General features: G+C 29.7%; 1 pseudogene; it reads right to left on the bottom strand.

Annotated features, from left to right (window-relative positions):
• Positions 1–2,626: 2,626 nt before the first annotated feature.
• Positions 2,627–8,770, bottom strand: part of LOC149249718 (putative polygalacturonase At1g80170) — an 84,292-nt pseudogene continuing 78,148 nt past the window's right edge.

Raw genomic sequence — 8,770 nt, 5'->3', positions numbered from 1 at the left:
AATTGACAGTTTTTGTTTCACTTTTACTTATATATATAGTTAACTAGTAGGGATTGTGTTGCATCCAATAGCACTAGTTCTTAGTAGTATTCACATATCAAAAGTAGATACCTTTTTTTCTCTTTAAATAATATAGCATCCTTAATTTTAATTTATCTATTACTAATTATAAACAGATGGTAGGGATTTAACCTCCATGGAATATCCTACATTTACTAGTAATATTCATAATTCAAAAGTAGATATCCTATTTTTTTTAATTAATTAGGACCACTGTCATCCAACAAAGCCAGCGTGCGTGTGAGGAGAATGGCTTTTTCCAGGTACAACCTTGAGGAGAATGGCTTTTTCCAGGTACAACCTTGAGGAGAATGGCTTTTTCCATGTACAACCTTCAATCTCCACTGCCCCAAGTGATGATTTCTTTTTCCTTGATTTATAGGGATTTGAAGTTTGAATCCCATGATAGCCCCAAATAAACTACCCATAGATCCACTGCCTCAATTATGGACATTAATTCTTCATAAATTTTCTCTTCAAGTTCAGTATTAATATAGTTGAAGCATGATATGATCAGATAGAAAAACATGATGGGAATCGCCAAAGAATTCTTTCAAATGCCGATGGAGGATCGTGCATACCTCTACTCAGACAATCCAAAGCAATTGGCTCGGCTTGCTACAAGCTTCAATATTCACAAAGATGAGGTCCTTAACTGGAGGGACTATCTGAGGCACCCTTGTTTTCCATTACACGAAGTCATCGACTCTTGGCCTAAAAAACCTGCAGCCTATAGGTAGCCATTAAACCTTATGTCAACCATTAATACAGCAATCATAACTCGTTTGGCTTAATATAATATTGAAGCTTTTGTTACAGGGAAATTGCAGGCAATTACGCTGTGGAGGTGAGGGCACTGTATTTAAGGCTGCTGGCTGCAATAGAGCATTAAACCTTATGTCAACCATTAAAGCAGCAATCATAACTCGTTTGGCTTAATATAATATTGAAGCTTTTGTTACAGGGAAATTGCAGGCAAGTACGCTGTGGAGGTGAGGGCACTGTGTTTAAGGCTGCTGGCTGCAATTTCTGAAGCTCTAGGACTCAACTCTGATTACTTGAATAATATTTTTGGGGAACACAGACAGCTGTTACTTGTAAATTACTATCCACCATGCCCAAACCCAGATGTTACCCTTGGTTTAAGAAGCCATTCAGACGCAGGTGGCATCACTGTTCTAATGCAAGGGGATGTGAGAGACCAGTCGGAGGTAATTAATTAGAACCGCGATCCAATAATATTATATTTTGGCTTTGAGATGTATTAATCATGGTATTAATATTGTGATTTGAAATGAATGTGAATATGAATAGGTGGTGAGCAATGGAAGATTCAGGAGTGTGGAGCACCGAGCAATAACGAATGCATACACTGCGCGTATATCGATCCCTACATCTTATGGACCTTCAGAGGACGCCATTATTGCCCCTGCGCCGTCCATGGTGGATGAACAGCATCCGGCTCAGTACAGAGGATATGAGTTTCGAGAATTCACGCAACTTTTCTTCAACCAGGGACTAAAGGGGAAGAGTGTGCTGGATCATTGCAAGATACGTCATCCAAAGCAATGACAACTGTTTATTCATTTCTCAGTAAATCTGTGTATACTAGTGGGTGGGAGAGAACTTCTGAAAGAATAGTCGGAGAGGACTACTTACGTACGTGAGTTTCCAGAATAATATATATATGTGAGAGAAATAATAAGAGCCACATTATGAAACAAATAGTTTATGTGGTGTATACAATTTTTAAGTGAAATAACGAAAATATTGCGTACCGTAAATAATTTGGACCATTTCATTTATACGAAGGTTAATTCAGAATATCAAACAGGCAGACCTGACTGCTTGAGTTTCTAGTTGTATGGTAATATAAATTTTGAATGGTATGTGTAATAATAAAATACACTGTTTGATTATCATATAGAATTTACATTTGACTTTATATTATATATAAATTTATCTATCATTCGCAAATTTTTTTATTAGATTGGTTTTGTACTAGCATATCTTTTTATGAAAACATTTTTGAAAAAATATTTATGTAAATCTATTAAAACAGATTCACTATTCCTTGTATTGTTTTTTAAATAAGTTTTTGGTTTTTTTAATAAGTTTTGCATATTTTAGATGAACAAAAACCAAACATATATATATTTTTCATTGTAAAGTTTATTTCAATTGTTTATTCAGCAAATATCTGACAATCAGACTATCATAAATGCTCCTCACAAAATATTTGACAATCAAACAGACATTTTTGTTCATGGATATTAAAATGCTCCTCCTTTATAATATAATAGAAAGCCTATTTTTCTTTTAAAAAACTACAACGCACTTGAATCTGACCGCTGTCGGGTACAGTTATTTTAACTTTCAACGGAAAACAAGATTTAAAACAATGATTTCCCAAAAACAGGAGTTGTGACCATTGAAGCAAATTTCATAAATATTTCCTTTTTATTTGTATTCGTTTACAGTAACAATTCAGAAAGTAGGTTGGTTTTAGAGGGTTACTGAAGGGATAATTTTCAAGTAATAAATCAATTTAAAACTACAAGGGGGATTATGAGAAATGAACGGGGGGAATGACTTGGCCAGCGCTAGAACCTTGCGCGTTTTCTAAGAAAGATGTGGCATCGTCTCCGTCATTCAAGGTAAGGTTTATATCCTGCAGCACAATATCTGTACATGGAACAGTGGCGCTACACTCGAGTTTTATTGCTGCTTGCGTTGCCGAAGTGCCGGTGATGTCTGTGTATCTCACGTCGCTAATACGAACAGCAGAAGTCTATAATCAACACAACAAAAGCGAGGCTGAATGGTAAGTTGTTACCGAATTTTCCATTATTTGAAGAAAATGGGGATCGAAAATATTATTAAACAATAGGGATACTTTACTGACCTGATTTTGGCATGACTTTGAAGGAGAACAATAATATTGGTCAATGATAATGGGATTCGACACATTAGTCATCTTGACATTTTGGAAAACGACTTGTCGTACATATCCAGAACCACCCTGTATCAACAATGTAAGAGATTGAGAATTTGAATGTGCAGGAATTTACATTTCTTCATCCGGTTCGTGCAATTGTGTTAGTTGTTTAAATAATTTGTAGATTTTGGGAATATTTCGGAATTTTATTATTTTATTTAAAAAAAAATTTGGTAAAATTTATAAAGGAGGAAATTTTGGCCAACTAGTTTCGAACTAGTGTGATTCATCATCAGGACCAGATGAAGATATAGATCATGGCATTAAGAAGTTGAGATCCTTCAATTGTAAACGTATAATACATCAGAGGCACTGTAATGTGATCAGTACTTAGAAGTTCAGATCCCAATTACCTGCCATGTTTTAATGCGTACACCATTTTCTGTCCCAGTGATAGAAGCTCCATTAACAAACACGTTTGAAACAGTGTTTTTGGAATTATCCTTGCCAAGGCTTCCAATGCTGCTCATACAAAAACATCATTAACATTTTCTTGCTATCAACGATATACTTTCGTTATGAAACTGGAGCGTATCGTTACCTTATTCCGTGTCCGGGTCCACAAGTTAGGTTATTGATATGAATATCTGAGCTTCCTGTAACTATCGAAACACAATCGTCACCTGCAGAGTTTGATAAGATTTTCATTATTACAGTATGGTTTATTTTTTTCTGGATAAATAGTCAATTATGGTACGAAAGAGAGAAAAGAATTAGTTATAGCAACCTGTTCCGGTTGTGCAATCCTGAATGGTTACATTTTGGGAGGCAGCCACGTGAATTCCATCGGTGTTAGGACTCTGTCCCGGCGCAACAATTTGCAAGTTTTCGAGTTGAACATTAGATGAAATAGTTATTTCAACATGGACCTGTGGACTGTTCTGGATATTCAAATCCTTCATATATACATTTTCGCTAGAAGCGATTACAAATGCCTGTAAACATGTCAATATAAGCAAAACAGAAAAAGCTATGAAGTTAAAGCATTACTTTTACTTCTATAATAAAATCACGAAACTAGAGGAGGAATGTTTTTGGCAAACTTACACTTGGGAGGCTGTGACAGGTCTGTGGTACACAAATAAAATGAATGTTAATAATAAAATCACTTTCTATAAAGTATATAAATAAAAAATGAAAAAGATATACTTTTGAATTGAGGCATGAGAGTTTTGAATCAGAGTGTGGTTTATCATGAACCACATTGGATAGTTCAAATCACTAAAAAGTTTTACTGTAATTTTTCTAATAAAAATGCACATTTTAAAATATGTGTATACATATTAACGTAAATTAAATGGTTAATATGAATAAACATAAATCATTAAGATATGTGTTTATTAATATATCTATCATTCCTAATATTGCTTGAGTGGGTCTAATGGTTAAGAGTATGAGCATGTGTAAAGTATGTATGTCTTTATAGACTTAGTCTTTTATGACTAAATTGATTGTTTTAAAACATTGCATAAACTTTATAATCTAGACTGATAAAATAGAATCAACATTAAAATGATTAATTTTATTTTGGTATGTTTTTATATAGTATTAATTAGAATTAAACAATTTTATGGTTGGTTAAGAATTTATTTTTATGATACAAAATTCAAAGTTTTTTATTTATTTATTTGTTATTGATTTTTTTTCTTTTTTTAATATTTAATTATTAATAAGTGATTTTAGATGAATAATGACTATAAGTCAATTTATATTGTGAAATTGAAATAATTAGATTGATAAATTTCTCTTTTATTAATTGGTATGTTAATCATTCTTTTAATCTATATATTTATTTTATGGTCATAAATAAAAGATATTCCTAGTTTCATTTATATTAATGGATGGAATTTCAAATGTTAACTACATTTTATGTCCAAATTTATATTTACTATGTCACAATTTTTTTTTGCAGAAGAATAAAAAGAAACATGTCATCACTAGAAATGAAGATTGTTTTACATTAGCATACTTCTATTACAGGTCTTGCCCAATCTACTTCCCTGGATTGTTAGCTCTAGACTATAAACAAAATCCTACTACTGATATGTCATCATTACATCATTATGGGACTGTCATAAAAGATTACTCACAAACAAAACAATTAGCTCTAGACTATAAACAAAATCCTACTACTGATATGTCATCATTACATCATTATGGGACTGTCATAAAGATTACTCACAAACAAAACAAAGGTAGACAAAAAGAGTACAAAAAATTCATGGTAAAAGCATAAGTTATGAAAAATGCAAAAAAAAATACAAAAAATCCTCATAAAAGATTAAGTTATGAAAAAGGCAAAAAAAATTCAAAATGTCTCTCCTTCAGATCTCAAAATAGTCTTGGCCACAAATGATACTATCAACCCTGTATTCATTAAACGTATGCCCATTTACTATGTCACACTTATTTAATATAATTTTGAAACTACTATGCAAATTCTCAAATTGACTTTGTGTAAATCCATGCCTTCTCACATTTACCTATTATAATTATAAAATTACCATATAAATTAACAAATATCATCAATTTAAAAAAAAAAAAATTGAAAAATATAATTCATATTAATCGCATTTACATATTTATTAAATATAATTGTATTAATAATTAATAATAGTTATTCTTACTTAAATTATTACAATTTTTTAATTATTTAAAATATAAAATGTTAACTAAATTTCTCCTTATAAATAATAAAAAACAAAACAAAAACAGAACAGAACAGCAGATACATTAAAATTGCTGGAAAATTAAGTTATAAATACAAATAGTTAATTTGCTAGACAATATCTTCTTACTTGGGCCCTCTTGCAGTCCCACCATTTCTGGCCTGACCCGTCGATAATGCCGCCGCCCTGGATAGTTAATCCTTGCACCGTGGAGAATCTAAGCCACCCACTGGCGTATGGGGAATTCCAAGTAGAGGGATCAGCTGGAGCAACAACGGTTCCGGATATCTGTTACATATTCATTGATATTTTATGAGTATACATTTAAAAAAATGTTTATGTATGCAACTACGAAAATGTATACTGCAGAATGAGAAAAACCTAGACTATTACCTGGGCAAACAAATTATCACCCTTGCAAGGACCACTCAAAATGATGGGTCCAACAAGGTATTTTTTTCCCTCTGGAACCAGAAAAACAGAACCCGAACTGGCCGCGCATGTTGCATTCCAAGAAGCGAGGAAGGCCTGATCAACATAATGCAGTTATGAGGATGGTTATTATTTGTAAATATAAGCTAATTTATTTTGTCTTATTTAAATTAATTTATTTTATTTTGGGTTAGATAAAATTACTTTAATGCCAGAAAAACAGTTTTATATGATAAACTAATTAATTTAGAAAAAAAAGTATAATAACATTACTAAGATTTTATAGACTGAAATCAACTAATATGGTTCAAGACAGAAAACTTTTAATCATTTTACTTGACTGTCGTCAGAAGAACCATCTCCCTGGGCTCCATAGCTATCCACGCTAAAAACTGCAGCACCATCATCAAGATGCAAAAATTTTTGAAAACGATCTACTACTCGCCTTTGGTCAAAATTGGCGATTAATTGTTTTTCTGCTGAAAAATCTGCAGAGAGAAGTAGGCTAACAATGCATAGTAATATTGACATTTTGAACTCCATATTTAGAAGTAATTGATAAAACAAATGAATAAATGTACACCGTGGAAACACAAAGCCGGGGGACATGTCATATATATTTATCCCTGGTGATAATTAGGGTTGAAGAAATTAAGACTAAAACAAGGAAAAAGCAGCAAAAACAAAAAATTCCAAATTTGAAAAGGAAAAATGAAATGAAAAACAAAAAAATTCCAAATTTGTAAAGGAAAAATGAAATGAAAAACTGCAGGCAAAAAAAATTAGATTTAGAAAAATCTAAAAAATATATAACTTATACTAAGAAAAATATAAAAGTTAACTAATATTAGAAGGAAAGTATTCTATTTTCAAATGATTTTTTCCATGTTCAAAATATTGTTCAAATTTCTCAAATTGTGTTACCTCCCTTTTGTAATTTAGTTAATATGAAAAATTCAAAACTAAAAGACAACTTATGTAATTGTTGCCTAATATTCTTTGCTAGTGTCACGAGAGGTTCATAAGCTATTGTTTTTTGAAATGTGCCTTATATATTTATAAATACATATATATATTGTGAGAAATTACATAACAAGTTGGTAAATGTAATATAACTAAGAATATGATTGAAATATTTTTTAAAGATAATTAAAATAGGAAAAAGGTTAATTGTTTATGAAATTTAAAAATATGTATAACAGTTTATTGAAAAATTTTAAATATTTTAAAAAGTTATTCAATATTTTAAAAATTAATTGACATGAATAGTTATAATTTGTAAATCAGATATTGAAACTATGATAATAATTAAATATATTTATATCATTTTATATATTAGTTATGTAGGTTAAGTGGGTTTAATGGCTAAAAGCATGTGTTTTCTTTTAAAAAATCACATGTTCACAACTTGTCTCACAAACTAAAGAGTCTTATACACCAATTTGACTTTAAAATTGGATAATAATAATACTAATTATTAATATTGTAAAATCTTAAGAGATATAATTATTATGCAATATTCATTAATATTATATTATATACATAAATATATATAATGATAAAAAATATTTATATGTTAGAAAAAGACAATTAAAACACCTTATTCTACTAGTGATAGGATTTTTCCTTAATAATTTTTTCCATTTTTATTGCCTTTTAAATTTGATTTCTTTATTTCAATTTGTTTTTTCTTGTTTTTTAATTCTTTCTACCAATGAAATGTCACAAAAAAAAATTAATATAAGAAAAAAATTCACTACTCATATGTTTTTCCTTAACCATTTTTTTCATTTTGTTTTTTTTTAAATTAATTTGATTTCTTCATTTCAATTTGTTTTTTCTTTTTCTTTTAATTATTTCCATCACTAAAATGTCAAAAAATAAAATTTTAATATAAAAAAATAAATAAAAAATTATGTTTAACATTTTCCATCTTAACTCTTGATCTACCAAGTTAAGATGGTTCTAGGTTAGTTTAATTATTAATTATAATTATAAATATAAATGTAATTATTAATTTTATGTTTTTTATTTTATTTTTACCAAGTCAAAATATTAAAGATTACAACATCTCTAGCATACCAGGATCAAATGTTTACATAGGAGTTAAGTTTAGTTATGAACCTCAAATATAAAGAATTTTTTTAATAAAAGGTGAATTAGGTGAGGGGAAATCTTGGGTAAAATATAATATTACAATATTTATTACTACCCCCACCGAATAAAAAGTGGCTAGGGCCGGAGGAAAATACTAATTAAAATTTAATGTTATTACATTTTACCTAATATTGGGTAAAATGTAAAATTATAATATTATATTTTACCCAATATAACCTAGTAAAAAGTGGACAGAGGTAGGCCAAAATATCAGATAAATGTAATAATTAAGTTTTTCTTAATATTCTCCCACCTCTAAACATACCCACACAAATAATTAATGCTAACATCAAACTAAGATGGATCTAAGCTAGTTTAATTTCCCCTTGAAATAGGTTATATTCGACATAAATACCATGGGTCAATACAATGGATTATTAATACCATGAGTCAATATCATGGGTCATTTTTATTTTTATTTTTATTTAATTTTTATAGAGTTATTTTTATTTTT

Source organism: Pinus tabuliformis, chromosome 7, assembly GCF_031772625.1.
Source record: "Pinus tabuliformis cultivar Carrire ecotype Pingquan chromosome 7, CPIR1, whole genome shotgun sequence".
In the NCBI taxonomy this organism is placed as follows: domain Eukaryota; kingdom Viridiplantae; phylum Streptophyta; class Pinopsida; order Pinales; family Pinaceae; genus Pinus; species Pinus tabuliformis.
This window is presented reverse-complemented; position numbering and strand designations above follow the sequence as displayed.